The following is a 17,718-nucleotide window of genomic DNA, read 5'->3' on the forward strand; positions in this document are numbered from 1 at the left end:
CTTGGTCATTCAGCTCTAGGTATCTTATCTAATCAGCTAGCTCTGACAATATTCCCTTCCAGTCTCCTTTGGCCTGAAGCTTTCCTTCTCCTTTAAGGTTTAAGCACATATAGCTTTTGTCCTTTTTTTCCATTGGATAGTCTGTAGATAGGGCTCCCTTGCTGGTGAACTCAACAAACCCCAAGACAATTTTGATGCTCTGGGGTCTAGTTATTCTTGCTATACCCACAGCTGGTGGCAGCAGTGAGATTCAAGTGGACAGAGTCATTGGATCATTTCAGAGTTGTGACGCCTGCACCCCTAATAGGAGTCAGGAATTGGGTGAGTAGAATTTATTTCTATTTGATTTTTTTAAGCAGATGGGATTGCTGCTTGGGTAAATTAGAACTAGTAAATTAGAACTGATCCATGAATGACAGTCTCCATAGCCTGATCAGCTGAAGAAGAGGTTTGACTGTTTCACTAATTGACTTCAACAAGTATTCATCTGTCTGTCTGCTTTGTGTCTCTGAGGGTGTTTTGAGTCTGTCTCCCCTTGCACTATGAATCCTTAACCATTCTATTAACATTCCTCAGGCATAAACTAGCCACTTGTCCTGGCATCCTGGCACTATGATTCATAGCAGATGTCCTGAGACTGTCTTGAGAATAGCGGTCAGGATAGCAAGGGCTACCAATTGTAATGCTGTGGACTGCCAGAAAGGATTCCCTGTTAGGGTTTCCTGAGTTTCATTGAGATTGCTAAGTTGAGGACTATGTCTGTAACTAGGCTTCCCAAGACAACCACATCCACTTGGTCAGTTTGACTGAGAGTCAATGGAAAGCAAAGGGACAGCTAAACCACGGGATACCTCGGACAGGGAAAGGATTAGCAACAATGCCTCTGGTATTCTATGAAATCTCTACCCAGTCAGGGCAGTAAGGCCTGCTGCCTTGATTGCAGGGCAACCCTGGAAACATGTCTGTGTCTCATCTGTCTTGTTTCTGTGTATAATCCCTGCAGTGTTACAAAAAGAGTTCAGACCAATCTAAGCCAGCCCAAGGGAAGCCCCCAGCTAAAATGTTTAAATTATATGGTATATAAGCCAATAGGTATTCATCTAAATGACATTTTTATACTTGAGATGATCTGGCCTTGTAATTTCCAAAGGAAGGGTCATTTGACCTAACCAAATTATTCACTTGGGGGGGGGCAGGAAATTGAGGATAAACACTCCAAAGAAATGAAGAGTTATTTCTTGTGGCATGAGGAGGCCACCAAGACAAAGATTAATTCCATAGTCTCCTCTACAGATGATAATAAGAAAAGGCTTCAGTATTCAGATCCTAGAAGTGAACATTCCTCCCCCTTTTTGATCCCTGGATTTGCCCAGAAAAGATTCAGGAAACTGTCTTCTGATTTATCCAGCCCTGTTGTCAAGACCTACCACCAAACTTCCTCCTCCCCAATCCCAGATGACTTCTTGGATTTCTGGACCATTTGCCCCACACCCACCACCCCAGTACCTCCTTCTGTTCCCACACCACAAGTTGCCCAAATTTTACTTTCATTTACTTGGGATGACCCATGAGGAAAACTGGTATTTGGCAAGCAGTGAGAGTAAGCTTGATGAGACTTCTCCTTCAGAAGTTCTATAGCTGATACAAAATCTTTTTTTACCTTGGAGAACTTTGAAAGGGAATATATTTCTTCTTCACCTATTAAAAAAAATTGCTATGAAACAGCCCATAAAGGAAGCTAATAATGATGGGAAAGACTGTTGAAGTCTCAGAACAACTCTCCCAGCTATCAGTAATATTAAGGAGGGACTTATTCTCATTAACTTTCTATTAGACTTTCAGCGAGAGATAAGAAGGAAAACAATATTCTTTTTTCCTCTCTGCCTTCACAAAGCTGGACAGTAGGAGATTGCAGAGATAAAGACAGACAAAAAAATGAAGAAAGTCTGTTCCCTGGTTTATAGAAATTTATGGCATTAGAAAACAATTAGAGACTAAAAATTGCAACTGAAATATAATATTTTTACTATAAATTTTCAAATTATAATCTCTTTATTTTTTTTGTAGTGATCATTGGTGACTATTTTTTTAGTTGTTTTTTCTTTCTGATTTTTCCAATTTATTTATTTATTTTTTATTTTCAACATTCATTTCCACAAGATTTTGAGTATCAAATTTTCTCCCCATCTTTCCCCTCCCCCAACCCCAAAACACCATGCATTCTGATTACCCTTCCCCCAATCTACCCTCCCTTTTATCACACCCCTCCCCTCCCTTATCCCCATCTACTCTCTTTTCTTGTAGGGCAAGATTGATTTCTATACTCCATTACTTGTATTTCTTATTTCCCAGCTGCATGAAAAACAATTCTCAACATTCCTTCCTAAAACATTGAGTTCCAATTTTTTTCCCTTCCTCTCTCTCCACCCATCCCCACTGAGAAGGCAAGCAATTCAATATAGGCTATACATGTGTAGTTATGCAGAAGACTTCTATAATAGTCATGTTGTGGAAGACTAAATATATTTCCCTCCATTCTATCCTGCCCCCCATTTTTTCTATTCTCTCTTTTGACCTTGTCCCTCCCCAAAAGTGTTTACTTCTAATTACTTCCCCCTCTCATTTGCCCTCCCTTCTATCACCCCCCCACACACAGCCCAATCATCCACTTCTCCCTTACTTTCCTGTAGTGTAAGATAGATTTTCATACCAAATTGAGTGTGTATGTCATTCCCTCCTTAAGCCAATTGTGATGAGACTAAGCTTCACTTTTTCCCTCTCACCTCCTCCCCTTTTCCCCTCCATTGAAAAAGCTTTTTCTTGCCTCTTTTATGAGAGATAATTTGCTCCATTCCATTTCTCCCTTTCTCTTCCCAATATATTCCTCTCTCATCTCTTAATTTTATTTTTTCAGATATCATCCCTTCCTATTCATTTTACCCTGTGCCCTCTGTCTATATGTTTATAATCCCTCCAACTACCCAAATACTGAGCAAAGTTTCAAGAGTTACAAATATTATCTCTCAATGTAGGAATGTAAACAATTCAACTTTTGAAAGTCCTTTATGATTTCTCTTTCCTGTTTACCTTTTCATGCTTCTCTTGATTCTTGTATTGGAAAGTCATATTTTCTATTCAGCTCTGGTCTTTACATCAAGAATGCTTGAAAGTCCTCTATTTCATTGAATGACCATTCTTTTCCCTGAAGTACTATGCTCAGTTTTTCTGGGTAGGTGATTCTTGATTTTAGTCCTAGTTCCTTTGACTTCTGGAATATCATATTACAAGACCTTTTATCCCTTAATGTAGAAGTTGCTAGATCTTGTGTTGTCTTTATTGTATTTCCACACTACTCAAATTGTTTCTTTCTGACTGCTTGCAATATTTTCTCCTTGACCTGGGAACTCTGGAATTTGGCTACAATATTCCTAGGAGTTTCTCTTTCAGGAGGTGATTGGTGAATTCTTTCAATATTTATTTGCCCTCTGGTTCTAGAATATCAGGGCAGTTTTCCTTGATAACTTCATGAGAGATGATGTCTAGGCTCGTTTTTTGATCATGGCATTCAGGTAGTCTCATTATTTTTAAATTGTCTCTCCTGGATCTCTTTTCCAGGTCAGTTGTTTTTCCAATGAGATATTTCAGATTATCTTCTATTTTTTCATTCTTTTGTTTCTATTTTGCAATTTCTTGTTTTCTCATAAAGTCATTAGTTTCCATCTGCTCCATTTTAATTTTTAAAGAACTATTTTCTTCAATGAGTTTTTGAACCTTCTTTTCCATTTGGCTAATTTTGCTCTTTAAAGCATTCTTCTCCTCATTGGCTTTTTGGACCTCTTTTGCTATTTGAGTTAGTCTATTTTTAAAGGTGTTAATTTCTTCAACATTTTTTTGGATCTCCTTTAGCACGGTATTGACTTGCTTTTCATGATTTTCTTGCATTGCTCTCATTTCTTTTCCCAATTTTTCCTCCACCTCTCTTACTTGATTTTCAAAATTCTTTTTTAGCTCTTGCATGGCCTGAGACCATTGCATATTTATTTTCAAGGTTTGGGACTCAGAAGCCTTGACTTTTATGTCTTCCTCTGATGGTATGCATTGTTCCTCCTCATTTGAAAGGATGGAAGAAAATACCTGCTCACCAAGAAAGTAACCTTCTATTGTCTTATTCTTTTTCCCTTTTTTGGCCATTTTCCCAGTCAGTTACTTGATTTTGAGTTCTTTGTCAAGGGGAGGGGACCTGTAGCTTCTCAGTTCCTCCAAGGAGGCACAAGCAAGGGAGAGGAGTTTATTCCTCTCCTGGTCTGTGCTCTGGTATGTGAGCAGGATTCCTTCTCCACAGCCTCCACCAGCTCCACCACACCAGCACTCCTCCTCACCCTAGGTTAGCCCCTCAGGGCTGAGATCCAGATCAGCTGCTCAATTATCCTAGGGGCTTTAGGCCAGGGCTCCAAAATTGGAAACTACTGCTTCCTAGGGTTGGAGCTAGACTGCTGTGTTCCCTTCCCACCCAAGTGAAAGAGCTTTCTCACTAACCTTTGAAGCTATCTTTGGTGTTTGTGAGTTGAGGGATCTGGGACCCACAGCTGTTGCCAGTGGCTTGGTGCCTTGAAGCCTGCTCCATTCCTGTCCTTGCTATGGCTTGGCCCATGTAGTGCTACACTCCACTCCATGCCTGTGCTGGGCTGCACTCTGCTTCCTGGAATTATAATTTAAAGATTTTTTTGTAACTGCTAAAACATTGTAATGGATTTCTTGAGGTTTGTAGCTAGGATTAAGATTAAGTACAAACAACACACACACTTCTCTTCCCTTTCTGTAGGGCATGATATGTATTGTTCTAGTAGAAGATGAGTTAGATTACTATGAGAGAAAAAGCAGAACTGAAAGTAATTTGAAAAGAGAATTTAATTGTTTAGGTAAACTAGTAAAAAACTTACCTAAATTGAAATAGACTATGCAACTCCAGAGTATAGCAGTTAATTGGTATTATATATGGAAAGTTTCACAGGAGAGATTCAGTAGAATGTTAGACTAGAACATGACTGAGAAATGTACTTAAGAAAGTAGTGAAGGTAAAGAGAAGTAAGGAACTGGAGAGTAAAGTGAAAGGTTAGTTTCAAAGTTGCTAAGCTTTTAATCAAAGTCCACTGAAAGGAAAAGAAATTGAAAGTTTAAGCAAGTAGGGATGAGAGAAGAATGGGTAGAAAGTTAAAGGAAGTCAGAATCTTCACTAGCACATTGTGAATGGAGGGTTTGAAAGGCAAGGGTTTGATGTTATGGATAGAGGTTTGAGAAGGTTTTTTATTCCACTGAGATGAGGATATAAGAAACTTTATGTGGTTATTCTTTATGATATAAGAATATAGAAATACCTCTGCAGCATGAAATTATTCAAGAATAAAATTATATCCTGGAAGGACCATTAAAAGGGTATGTCCCAATCCTTAGGGCTCCAAAAAGGGGGGATAGGAATGTGATATTGCCACCATGAATCTTTTAAAGTAAGCTAAATGAAAGCAGAAGGCTCTAAAATTTGAGGCACTAATTGCTAATGACCCTTGGGAAAATGGAGATTTTGCTTGTTACCATTGGGGATTGTAAGTTCAGATTTGAATCTGTTGAAGTTTATTCTGAAACTAAATCATACTGTGCTCATGCTGGTTATGTTTCCTTGTTGTTAGAAGCAGTTTTGTTACTCTTGGACCTTGCTATCTGCAAAAGCTAGGCCTACTCCTCCTCATCTGACCTGGTGTCTATGGGCAATACCCATGAAGCCTCTGCTGTAAAAACTCCAGCTCTTGGTGACTACTTTTATGACTTTTAGTTTCCCCTTCTTCCTTCAGTTGACTATAATCCTTTGCCTTTGTCTGCTGGCTTGGTTACAGTTCAAGCAACTGCTCCTGCCCCTGAATAGGCCTCCTGAATCACCACTGAACTGTCAGCTCCAGTGGATTTTGGGTATCCAAGGCCCAATGGCCTATGATATTCCATTTGTTATTGTCTTCTCTTGTGACCTTAGCCCTTAGCACAGTGCCTGGCACATTATAAGCACTTAATGTTTGTTTGCTGTAGACTGACTCTGGATCTCTCTACATTTTGCTCTCTACATTCTACCTTAACAGTATCACCAGGTGTCATTCAATTGATAACTTCTAGGCAAATAATTCCCAGATCTATGTATCTAGTCAACTTTCTTCTGGACATCTCCACCTGGATGAACCATAGGCTTCTGAAACTTACCATTAGCAAAGCAGAACTCATTATATAATATTTTCCCCTAAATCCCATCCCTCCTCCAAACTTCCCTGTTTCTTTTTATTGAACCATTCCTCTATTCACTCAAGTTCAGAACTTTGGGGTCATCTTTGCTTTTGTCTCTCTCAGCAACTATACCCAGTCAATTGTCAAGACTTGTCCATCCTACATCCATCTATAAAATGAAGAGGTTGGTCTCAGAGGCCTATAAGATCTCTTCTAGCTTTAAATCAACAATCCTATGATCCTTTGGTTTTTGTCTCCTCTCTACTCATATAGCCTCTCTCCTAGTTCAACTCAGTCCTTTTATCACTTCTCTCCTGGACATTTTTTTTTCTCTGAAGAGAGAAATATTTAATGGGGAATATCAGAATACATACAATAGGGGAATTCAGAGCTCAATAATGAACATGTTTATCTAGTAAAAATTGAGCTATTAAGGGCATGGTCCACAGACATATTAATCTATCATTATGATGCCTATATACTACAATAACATTATATAATCATTCACAATTTTCCTAAAAATGCAAGACCCCCCCCCCAATATTCTATAAAGAAGAAGAACTGGATTGTCTCTTCTAGGCCCAGGGAGGACTGCCCAGACTCAAGGCATAGAGGAGTGAAGCAGAAAAGCCACACTTCTGCTATTTGGCTCAGTTTATCTTGAAGTAGACCCAGGTCAGTGAACAATGCTAGATGTAAGACCCACACATATCTCGGGTTACTAAGTGAAGAGGAAAAAATAGACTCACAAGGTCCCTGACTTCTCTGAAGACTATTTTAAAGGGAACAAAGGTAAGGATAGGAACCACCAGTCTCTTTGTCCCCTAGCAAGAGAGAGAAGGGGAAGCAAAGCCATCAGGCTGCTGCTCCTTTTACAGCTACAAGGCAAGAGAGCCAGTGGAGGAATAGGGTCATCTGGTTAGTGATCATCTCATAATAGTTTCTTAGTAAAATGACAAGATAAAACAAATGCACTTGGGAAATTGTTTTAGAGGTTATGCAAAGGAAAGAATATGTAAGATGGAATATCAGTTAGGAATTCATTACGATATTCCAAGAGAAGTGATGAAGGTCTTAATGAGAACGTCATTGCTTTATGGAGAGATGGGTAGGTAAGCACTTCAGTTGAAGTCTTCTCTAGGGCAGGCAAGGTTCTGTAGTTTACTGATGAGGTTCCTATATCTCCTCATGACCATGCTTATTATAAGAGCCTTCTGAGGTTGAACATAAAGGAAAGACCTCAAACATTTTAAGAAGTTATCTCCTTCAATAGATCTCTCTCCAACAATGATACTCTGCCTGGCCTTACTCCTCAATAGTTAGCCTACTCCCTCTACCTTATGCTTGCTCCATCCCAGTGATTCTGAACCTCTGGCTTCAGATGTATAAATCCTGTTTCCTATCCTCAACTGGAAAGTGTTTATTCCTATCTACCTCAATCCTACCCCAGGCATGACCCACTCCAGCTCTCCCCACCCTTTCTATCATGCCCTCTGGAAAACCTACCCTATGATCAAAAAACTTCCTTTCACGTTAAACTTCTTCCATTCTCATTCCCTTCATCTTACAGTTTTCACTGAAACCTAGATAAAATCATTTTCCTTTACTTATACCAGTTCTTCTTTCTTTCATGTTCCCAAAATCACTGTTTAGGCTAGAGTAGTCAATATATTTCTTGTTCCCCATTGCCAGTTCCAAACTCTTCTACTCCCATCACTAAACAAATTCTCTCCCTTTGAAGTTCACACTAGTCAAATTCATCATCATTTAAATTTATCCAAATACTAGTGGCTATTATCTATTAACCTCTCAGGACATTTTCCTTCTTCACTGAGTTCACTGCCTGGCCTTCCCCTTCTCCTGTCCTTATATTAGGGGATTTTGCTATACGTAATGATATTCCCTCAAACACCCCCAGCTTTCTGGTTTTTTAGTCACATCTAACTCCGCTGACCCCATTTGAGGTTTTCTTGGCAAAGATACCGGAGTGGATTACCATTTCCTTCTCCAGTTCATTTTACAGATGAGGAACTGAGGTAAATGGGGTTAAGTGACTTGCCATTTTTCTATCTTGATCTCTTGGTGAGCCAACTCAATACTATACTGCCACCAAGAATGTAGGATTGGTTCAATATTTGGGAAATTACAAACATAACTGGTCACATTAATAATAAGAACAACAAAAAAAATCACATTATTATATCAATAGATGCAGAAAAAGCATATGCCAAGATACAGCAGTCATTCCTGTTAAAAAGATTAGAAAGCATGGAAATAAATGGATCTTTCCTTAATATAAGTAGTATCTATTTAAAAATCAAGAATCAGAACTATCAATAATAGGGATAAACTTGAGGTCTTTCCAATAAAGATTAGGTATAAAGTAAGGATATCCGCTACCACTATTACTATGCAAGTGCTAGAATAGCTAGCCATAGCAATGTAAAGAAAAAAGAAATTGAGGGAATAAGAATAGGTAAAGAGGAAACAAAGAAAACACAAAATTATCACTTTTAGCAGATGAGATGATGGTTTACTTACAGAACTCTTGAAAATCAATTTTAAAAATTGAAACAGGTAATTTCAGCAAAGTTGCAGGATAGAAAATAAATCCACATAAATCATCAATATTTCTGTATATTGCCAATGAAATCCGGCAAGAAGAGATAGAAAGAAAAAGTTCATTTAAGATAACTAAGGAAAACATAAAATACTTGGAATACATATAGGAACCATATGAACACAACTACAAAATTCTCTTTCCATAAATTAATATGGATTTACTGAAAGAATGTTAATGGCTTGTTGTTAGGTTACGTTGCTATAATAAAAATGATAATACTATCTCAATTAATTTACTTATTCAGTGCCATACCAATCAAACAACCAAGTGATTACTTTATAGAGCTAGAAAAAAATTCATCTAGAGGAACAAAAGATTAAGAATCTGCAGGGAATTAATGGGGGAAAAATGTGGGAAGGAAAGGGACCTAGCTGAATCAGAATTCAAATTATAATACAAAGCCATAACCATTAAAACAATTTGATACTGGTTAAGAAATAGAGAGGTTGATGAATGAAATGTATCTAAGTATATAATATGTAGATGCAAATGAGCACAGTAATCTATTGTTTGAGAAGCCCAAAGATCCCAACTATTTTTGGCAAGAACTCAGTATTTTACAAAACTGTTAGGATAACTTTACAGCAATATGAAAGAAATTAATCTAAATCAACATCGTACACCATCTATCAAGGTAAGTTCCCCATGAGCACATAATTTAGACATAAAGGATGAATAAATTAGAGAAACAAGGAAGAAATTATCTTCTAGATTTATGAATGGAAGAAGAGTTCATGACCAAACAAGAGACAGAAAGAATCATGGAAGATAAAATGGACAACTTTGATTACATAAAATTAAAAACTTTTGCATAAACAAAACTAATTCAGCTAAAATTAAGAGAAGCAAGTGAGAAAAAAAATCTTTACAGCAAGTTTCTCTGATAAAGGTCTAACTTCTTAAATATAGAGGGCACTGATTTAATTTTATAAGAATATGAACCATTTTCTAGTAAATAAATCATCAAAGGATACAAACGGGCAGTTTTCAGAGGAAGAAATACAAGCTAACAATAGATATATACAAAAAAATGCTTCAAACCACTAATAATTATAGAATTACACATTAAATGTTCTACCTTACACCCATCAGATTGGCAAAGTTGACAAAAAGGAAAATGAGAAATTCTGGAGGAGTTGAGGCAAAATGGGTATATTAATGCACTTTTGGTGAAGTTGTGAACTGGTCCATCCATTCTGGAAAAAAAATTTGAAACTATGCTCCAAAGTTATTAAATTGTGCATATCCTTTGACCTGGTGATACCACTACTATTCTACATCCCAAATAGATCAAAAGAAAAAAATTAACTACCCATATGTACAAAAATATTCATAGCAGGGTTTTTTGGTGGCAAAAATTGGAAACTGAAAGTGTGTCCATCAATTGGGGAATAGTTGAATTTGAATGTGACAGGATACTGTTGTGCTATAAGAAATTATGAAGAGAAGGGATTCATAGAAACCTGGGAAGACTTGAACTGTCGCAAATTGAAGTGAGAAGAACCAAAAGAACAATTTACATAATAACAATAATATTATAAGGACAATCAACTGTGAAAGACTTAGGATCCCTGAAATAATGATCAATTACAGTTTGAGAAGAGTCATAATGAAACATGCTGCTCATCTCCAAATCTAGAGGAGATAAACTCAGAAGACTGAGACAAAGTTTTTGATTTTCCTGGTTTTTGTTTTGACATAACCAATTCTGGAATTTGTTCTGCTTGACCATACATGTTTGTAGCAGAGGTTTTACTTATCTTTCTCAATAGAGAAGAGTGGAAAAGGGGAAATGGGATAGAGAAAAGGGGGGGGGTCTTCATTTAAAAAAAAAACCAAAGCACTAAATTTTTTTAAAAGGTTAAATAAAGCCCAAGATGAATAAAGCCCTTGGTCTACTGTCAACAACACCTTGCCAAACCCCCACCTCCAGATTACCCCCACCATCTATCTCCTTTGCTCCCATTCACAAGCTGCTGAAAGGAGATGGAGGAAATTATGAAACCATGCTGAATGGGTTCACATGAGTTTATGTTTTCTAATTTCACCTGGAGGCTCCCCTTAAGCAAAGAAAGCATTCTATTCCTCCCTAATCATTTTGGTTGTCCTACTCTCTACATCACTTGTTCCAAACCTTGTCTCTCTCCAAGCTTTCCATGACACTCACTTTGAGGGCTTCATTTTATTATTCAATGAAAAAAAATTGAAGCCATTCCTAAGAGTTCCCCTTTTGCCTCCTCTTATCTCACATCATTCAGAAATTTTCCCTCTTTCACTTCAGTCCAATTTCTTTTTCTTTTTTTTTATTGGGGAAAACTTTTTATTGTAGATGCAGTGAGACAGCTGGACACAGTTTAGATGATTCCAATTTTGTTGGCAACATCCAAAGCATCATAGTCTGGAGCAAACTGGACATAAGCTTTCTTCTCTCCATCAGGCTGGATCAATGTGTTGACCTTGGCCACATCAATGTCATACAGCTTCTTTACTGACTGCTTGATCTGATGCTTGTTGGCCTTGACATCCACAATGAAAGCTAGAGTGTTGTTGTCCTCAATCTTCTTCATAGCAGACTCAGTGGTCAAGGGAAACAACGATGGCATAGTGATCAAGCTTGTTTCTCCAAGGGGCACTTTTCAGAGGTTATTTGCGCTGCCTTCTTAGTCTTAGTGTCTTAGGTCACTGGAAGGTGGGGGATGTTCAGATATTCTTTTCTTTGTGGCTATGGATACCCTTCAACACCGCCTTCTTGGCCTTCAAGGCCTTGAACTTGGCTTCTGTCTTGGAGGGGACAAAGGCTTCCTTCTTCACCTTTGGTGCCATCTTGGGGGAAAGGCTCAGTCCAATTTCTAAAGAAAAATAGTCCTTCTCTTTACCAAGGTTAACTTTCTACTTGTACACTCTCCCACTTTCTCCAGCAGAATGCTTATACTATAACACTTCCTTTTTCTTATTTTCAGCTTCTCCCTATATACAAGCTTTCCTTTTGCTGCTGCTGCTGCCGCTGCTGCATAGAGCTTGGCCTAGGACCTATTGCTGGCCAATCAATGAGAAGCCAAGTGATTCGGGGTTAAGGTTGGTCTTTAAGAGAAACAAAGGTCTCAGAGATTAAAATGTACATTCTCTTCAGGCAGAGTACCCACAGGTAAATGTGTGATACCCTATGTGGACAGAGGGAAAGGAAGGAAGAAAGGAAAGAAGGAAGGAAGGAAAGAAGGAAGGAAGGAAGGAAGGAAGGAAGGAAGGAAGGAAGGAAGGAAGGAAGGAAGGAAGGAAGGAAGGAAGGAAGAAGTCACCCAACTACAAATTTTGTCCTCAGTGAGCAGCTCCTTTTCTCCTCACAAAAGTTGCTGTTCATCCTTCATTCTTGAAGAGGACCATGACCTCAAGGAAGTAATGCTAGTGAATTGGAATTAAGTGAAAAAGGGCTGTGCAAAGTCAGTGGCCTCATTTTCTTTTTCAGAGCCATCTGGGTCCAGGGGACATATATAGATCAAGATACCCGGAGATGGCCCAGGATGCAGTGAGGACTCCTTTTGAGGGATTAAGTCTTCATAAGAAATGAGGCATATGAAATGGAGATAAGCTAGATGCATCTCCAATAAGATCAGGGGTGAAACACGGATTCCCATTATCACTATTATTCAATATGATACTAGAAATGTTAGCTGTAGCAATTAGAGAAGATAAAGAAATTGAAGGAATTAGAATAGGCAAAGAAAAAACTAAGTTATCACTTTTTGCACATGATATGATGATATACTTAGAGAATCTCAGAGATTCAAGTAAAAAACTACTTGAAATAATTAACAACTTTGGCAAAGTTGCAGGTTACAAAATAAACCCACACAAATCTTCTGCACTTCTATATGTTACTAACAAAGTCCAACAGCAAGAGATAGAAAGAGAAATCCCATCTAAAGCTAGAGGAGTCACTATAAAATATTTGGTAGTCTACCTACCAAAACAAATCCAGGGACTATATGAACACAATTACAAGACACTTTTCACACAAATAAAGTCAGATCTAAGTAACTGGAAAAACATCAGTTGCTCATAGGTAGGCCTAGTCAATATAATAAAAATGACAATTCTACCAAAATTAATTTACTTACTATTGCACTATAAGAAATGATGAACAGGAAGACTTCAGAGAGGCCTGGAAAGACTTATATGAACTGATGCTGAGTGAAAGGAGCAGAACCAGGAGAACTTTGTACATAGCAACAACCACAGTTTATGAGAATTTTTTCTGGTAGACTTAGAACTTCATTGCAATGCAAGGACTTAAAAAATTCCCAATAGTCTTTTAAGGCAAAATGCCTTCCACATCCAGAGAAAGAACCATGGAATTCAGTTGCAGAATGCAGCAGATAATTATCTTTTGTATTACATTTTGATTTGTTATATGATTTCTCCCATTCATTTTAATTCTTCTATACAGCACCACTATGGTGAAAATGTATCTAATAGGAATGTATGTGTAGAACTCATATAAAATTCTATGCTGTCTCAGAGAGGGAGGGGGAAAAAAACTAAGTTATATGGTAGTGATTGTAGAACACTGAAAATAAATAAAAATAATAAATAAAAAATAATAAAAGTAAAAAAAAGTAAAATAAATTCATGGATCAAAAAAAACTCCAAAAACCTGAGTCCCTTCTACTTTTCCAGTCTTCTTACCTCCTCCCCTCCCCAAACTTCAAAATTTGGCTACACTGGCCTGTTTGCTGTTCCTAAAACAAAACATTCCATCTCCTGTCTCTAAGTCTTAGCATTGGTTGTCCTCTGTGCCTATAGGGTTCTGTCCCATCATGGTTACTTTCATATTTTGTTCAATTCATGCTCTTATCAATGTGTGCTCCTTCCAGCAGTATAGATCAAAACCTAGGCAATGCTTTTCATCTTGTATAATACATACTTATGTCTTCCCATCAGCTACAGGAGGTCCATCCAGCAGGGAACCACTTGTGATACTTCTTGAGCATGGAAATTAGTTGTTAGATGACACTGAGATTATTTCGACAGGGAGTGGACTAAGGATGAGGGCAAGGAGGTCCTACAACCTGGAGGTCCAATGAGGAAGCCATTGCAATAGTTCAGGCAGGAGATCATAAAAGCTATGTCAACAAAGACAAGGGGATGAATTTAGGATGAAAGATATATTGCAGAGGAAGAACTGACAAGACCTGACAACTGTTAAGGTAAAGGGGATAAAGAGAAGAGAAGAGTCTTGGATGTCATAGAGTCTGGGAAATTAGATGAGAGAAAGGAGGCATCCTCATCAGAAATAAGGAAGTTTAGAATGAGATGTTTGGTTTGGAACAAGATGAGATTGAATTCCATTTTGAATTTGTTGAGTTTGAGATATCTATTACAGGACAGTTAGTTGGCAATGTTCATCAGGTAGTTGGTTTTGAGGGAATGGATATGCCAAATACGGCAATCATCTGCATAGAGCATAGTAAGGAGGTAGGGAGAAGATTGTTTGTAGTATAAGCACATAGAGAACTGCAGGTACTTCTCCAGGTGGTCAGTTCACTCAATAGGCATTTATTAAATGCCTGCTATATGCCAGGCATTGTGCTAAACGATGGGGATACAAAGAAAGGGAAAAGACAAGCTCTGCTCTCAGGGAGCTCATAGTCTAATAGTATAAAGGAGGAGTTCCTAGTTCTCAAGTTTCTCACCACCTCCTGCCTTCCTGTTTCCTTTTCTGAGTGAAACTCAAGCCTGAGGACTTGAAAGGGAATTTTTCCAGCCAAAGAGATGGTAGGTGAATATGTGATAAAGTTCGTGCAGAAGCACATGGCAAAGACAAAAGCATGCCTACTTGGTCCAAGAGAATAGTTCAAGCATAATGTTTGCTAACCCCAAGTCTGCTGTGGAAAAGGGGAGATTTTCATCTCTTTTGGTAGAATGATCCTGAAATCTAGCCTCTTTCCAAATAAGGAAGATTTCCTGGGCATCACCAGTTTTAGGAGTTGCCACGTGGGCAACCCCAAGTTCAACAGTTTCCAAGTTTGAAAATTCATGCACTTGCCTTCTAAAGAGAAATTTTTTCAACACTGCTTCTTGGGAAAAGAGGAGGATTACCAATATGGTTCCTGTAGCTGAAGGACTAAAGCCACATCATGGAGAATGGGAAAAGCCAACAGGGAGTAATGGACTTCACCATCTCTATTATAATGAGTTGCAGTGTAAGTCCAATAACTGGATTGATTGTTCCACAGAACCCCAGATGTATTTACTTTGTAAAAGTCATCTAATCCATAGGGTGGAACTCGTAAGTCTTGAGGCACACAATGTAATTACTCTGGGAAAGAGGAAGTCACCAGAATGTTAAAGAATTGTCCCAAAGCCAAGTTCAGTCCCCTTCCAAGGGAAGCTGATAAGTTGATTATTTTATAATTTTTTTTGTATCTGTTTATGAGGTCCTGTGCATCCTTTATGTCATTTGCATTTTTGTAGGGTAAAATAACATTTGTATCATTAGATTTTCATGAGCTTTCTCAAGTGTTTATATTGGTACAATATTATACTGATGGGACCTACTTTTTACTTATATATTGGAGAAACCTAAATATGGGTCAAACATATTTCAGAGATTTCCTGTCCTAACTTCAAGTGACATCAATAAGCCAAAGAGGGAATCTACAGGTGTAGGGGTCAGCCCCTAGGATTGGACCTGGTGCATGTAAGCCCAGAATCTTTGGAGGGCCCTGAACCATAGGTCACACACATATACCAATAGATCATTCCAGGCTCTCTAAACTATTCTGGAGTCAGCTCTGCCAAGTCTTTCCTATCTGGGTGGATAGAACCTTGGGCTGAATAGCTATGAAGGTAACCTTCTCTGTGAGCACCAGTGGTTATATATAGACTTAGAAAGAATAAGCTGCCCTAGGTGGGGGGGGGGGGGCACGCTGGAAGGAGAGGGAGTAATTAAATTAGGGGCACCTGCTCAAGTATGTGTATTCTAGTCTCTAGCGAGATCTGATGAAGTCTCTTCCCCACAGAGGTAAAGTGGAATGTATGGTAAATATATTTAGGTGAGGCACTGGATCTCTTTTCTTTATTTTGTGTCCTGCCTCTGACACATATGGCCTATGTGGTCCTGGGCAAGTCACTTACTCCTTCAGTGCTACAAGAAATTATCTAAGACTATAAATTACAAAAAAGTACTGTCCCCCATTGGGAGGGGTTCCTCATCCAGGAATTCTTTATACCAATGAAATTATAGGTCCAATTTCTATTTCTGTCTATCTTTCTGTCTATTGAGCTCTTTCTTTCTTTTTATCTATCCATCTATCACTATCCATATATCTTTATATCATTATCATCTATCCTGTTTCTTTCTATCCATTCTCTCTATCTATCTCTATCTATCTGAAATAGGCATTTGACACCTGCCTAGCTCACTGAAGATGGATTGATGCACGTGGGAAATTGTGGGGACCTAAAAGACAAGAGATTTATGCATGTGTGGACCTTCTACGTTGGGTTGGGATTGGGAACAGCCTCTTCTCAATTGGCTGGTTAGCTAGAACCTTCATCTTTTAAATTGCCTGACTAAAAATAGTCACTTTTTTCCTGGATTTGCTTCTAGGGGTGAAGTCATTTACTCACAACAGGTGAAATCATATAATGGGGGCTGGGGAGGAGAGATCATAAGAACTACTGTGTTGCTTTGAGATATGGTATTTTGATCTGTTTTGTTGGTCCTTTTCCAATCCTGAGTTGAGGAAGGAGAGTGCCAGGCCTGGGAGCTCAGACCATGGGGATCTTGGAGCCCAGCCTTCCAGGCCAGATGGTGCTACCAGTCCAAAAGAGAGCCTGAGAAGGTAGAATCTCTAATGCTAGCCCAGTGATGAATTTGTTGAGACTAATGCTAGGTAGGAACTTAGTTAAACTGTGAACTTAATCCTGCTCCCCTTCCCAGAGACATAGGTTATGAAGTGGGGTTTTATGCCCCTGAGATGTTGGAGAAAATGTTTGTATGATTTTTTTTGTTGTAACTTTGAAAGAAATATTCCTTTGCAAAAACTAATCTAATGATGGCCCCTAAAAAGGGGAGGATCACATGTAGTAGAAACTGGAGCCAATGGCTGGAGAAGAGTGACTCCGATAGTACCCTCAGGGTCCCAAAGAAAAGGCAGGGAAAAGAATAGACCTGCCCCCATACAATGGGGCAAGAGAATACTCATGTTTCATATCCAACCATTAGGCAGCCATTTATTTATCTATCTACCTGTCTGTTAACCAAATAGAAGCAGCCTAGTATAATGGATAGAGTGCTGGGCTTTGAACCAAGGAGACCTCAGTTCCTATCCCAGTTCTGAAACTTTCTGACCATTGGCAAGGAAGACAGCAGTGAAGTGACATTCCTTAATCATGGCTGGTTTTGCTCTCCCTGAGGAGTGCTCACATGTCAGGGAAAACAGATCCTTTGTCTTCATCCTTTGTTTCAGCTTCCCGTTGACCAATTTAAGCACTCAAACTATAAACCAGAACAAAGCAAATGAAGTATAAATCGCAACAACAATAGCCACAAAGGACTACATCAAACTACCCAAAAAAGGAAAGGTAAATGATTGCATCCCTTGGAACAGGACCTTCCATTACTCACAGGGTACTGAAAGAATAGATGCAAGTTGTGTGCTTTAACTTTGACAAGGTCATCACAGAGTTGCCCATGTTGCAGCATGAATTTTGTTGCTCTTTCCTTATCCTCTTGCTTGCATAGTTTTAGTTTTTGTGTACATTGCTCTGAGCAGTTAACTTCTGAACATCCTGCCCTTTTGCAGACCTGTGCCTGCTCAGGTTACCTG

General features: G+C 38.6%; 1 protein-coding gene across 1 annotated transcript in view; it reads left to right on the top strand.

Moving 5' to 3' along the window:
* The first annotated feature begins 234 nt into the window (after window positions 1-234).
* Window positions 235-17,718, top strand: part of PIP5K1C (phosphatidylinositol-4-phosphate 5-kinase type 1 gamma) — a 211,173-nt gene continuing 193,689 nt past the window's right edge. Inside the window, exon 1 of the mRNA XM_072601039.1 lies at window positions 235-321. The gene's annotated coding sequence lies outside the window, so the exon portion shown is untranslated. The remainder of the gene's footprint in view (window positions 322-17,718) is intronic.

This window comes from Notamacropus eugenii, chromosome 4, assembly GCF_028372415.1.
Source record: "Notamacropus eugenii isolate mMacEug1 chromosome 4, mMacEug1.pri_v2, whole genome shotgun sequence".
NCBI classification, from domain to species: Eukaryota; Metazoa; Chordata; class Mammalia; order Diprotodontia; family Macropodidae; genus Notamacropus; species Notamacropus eugenii.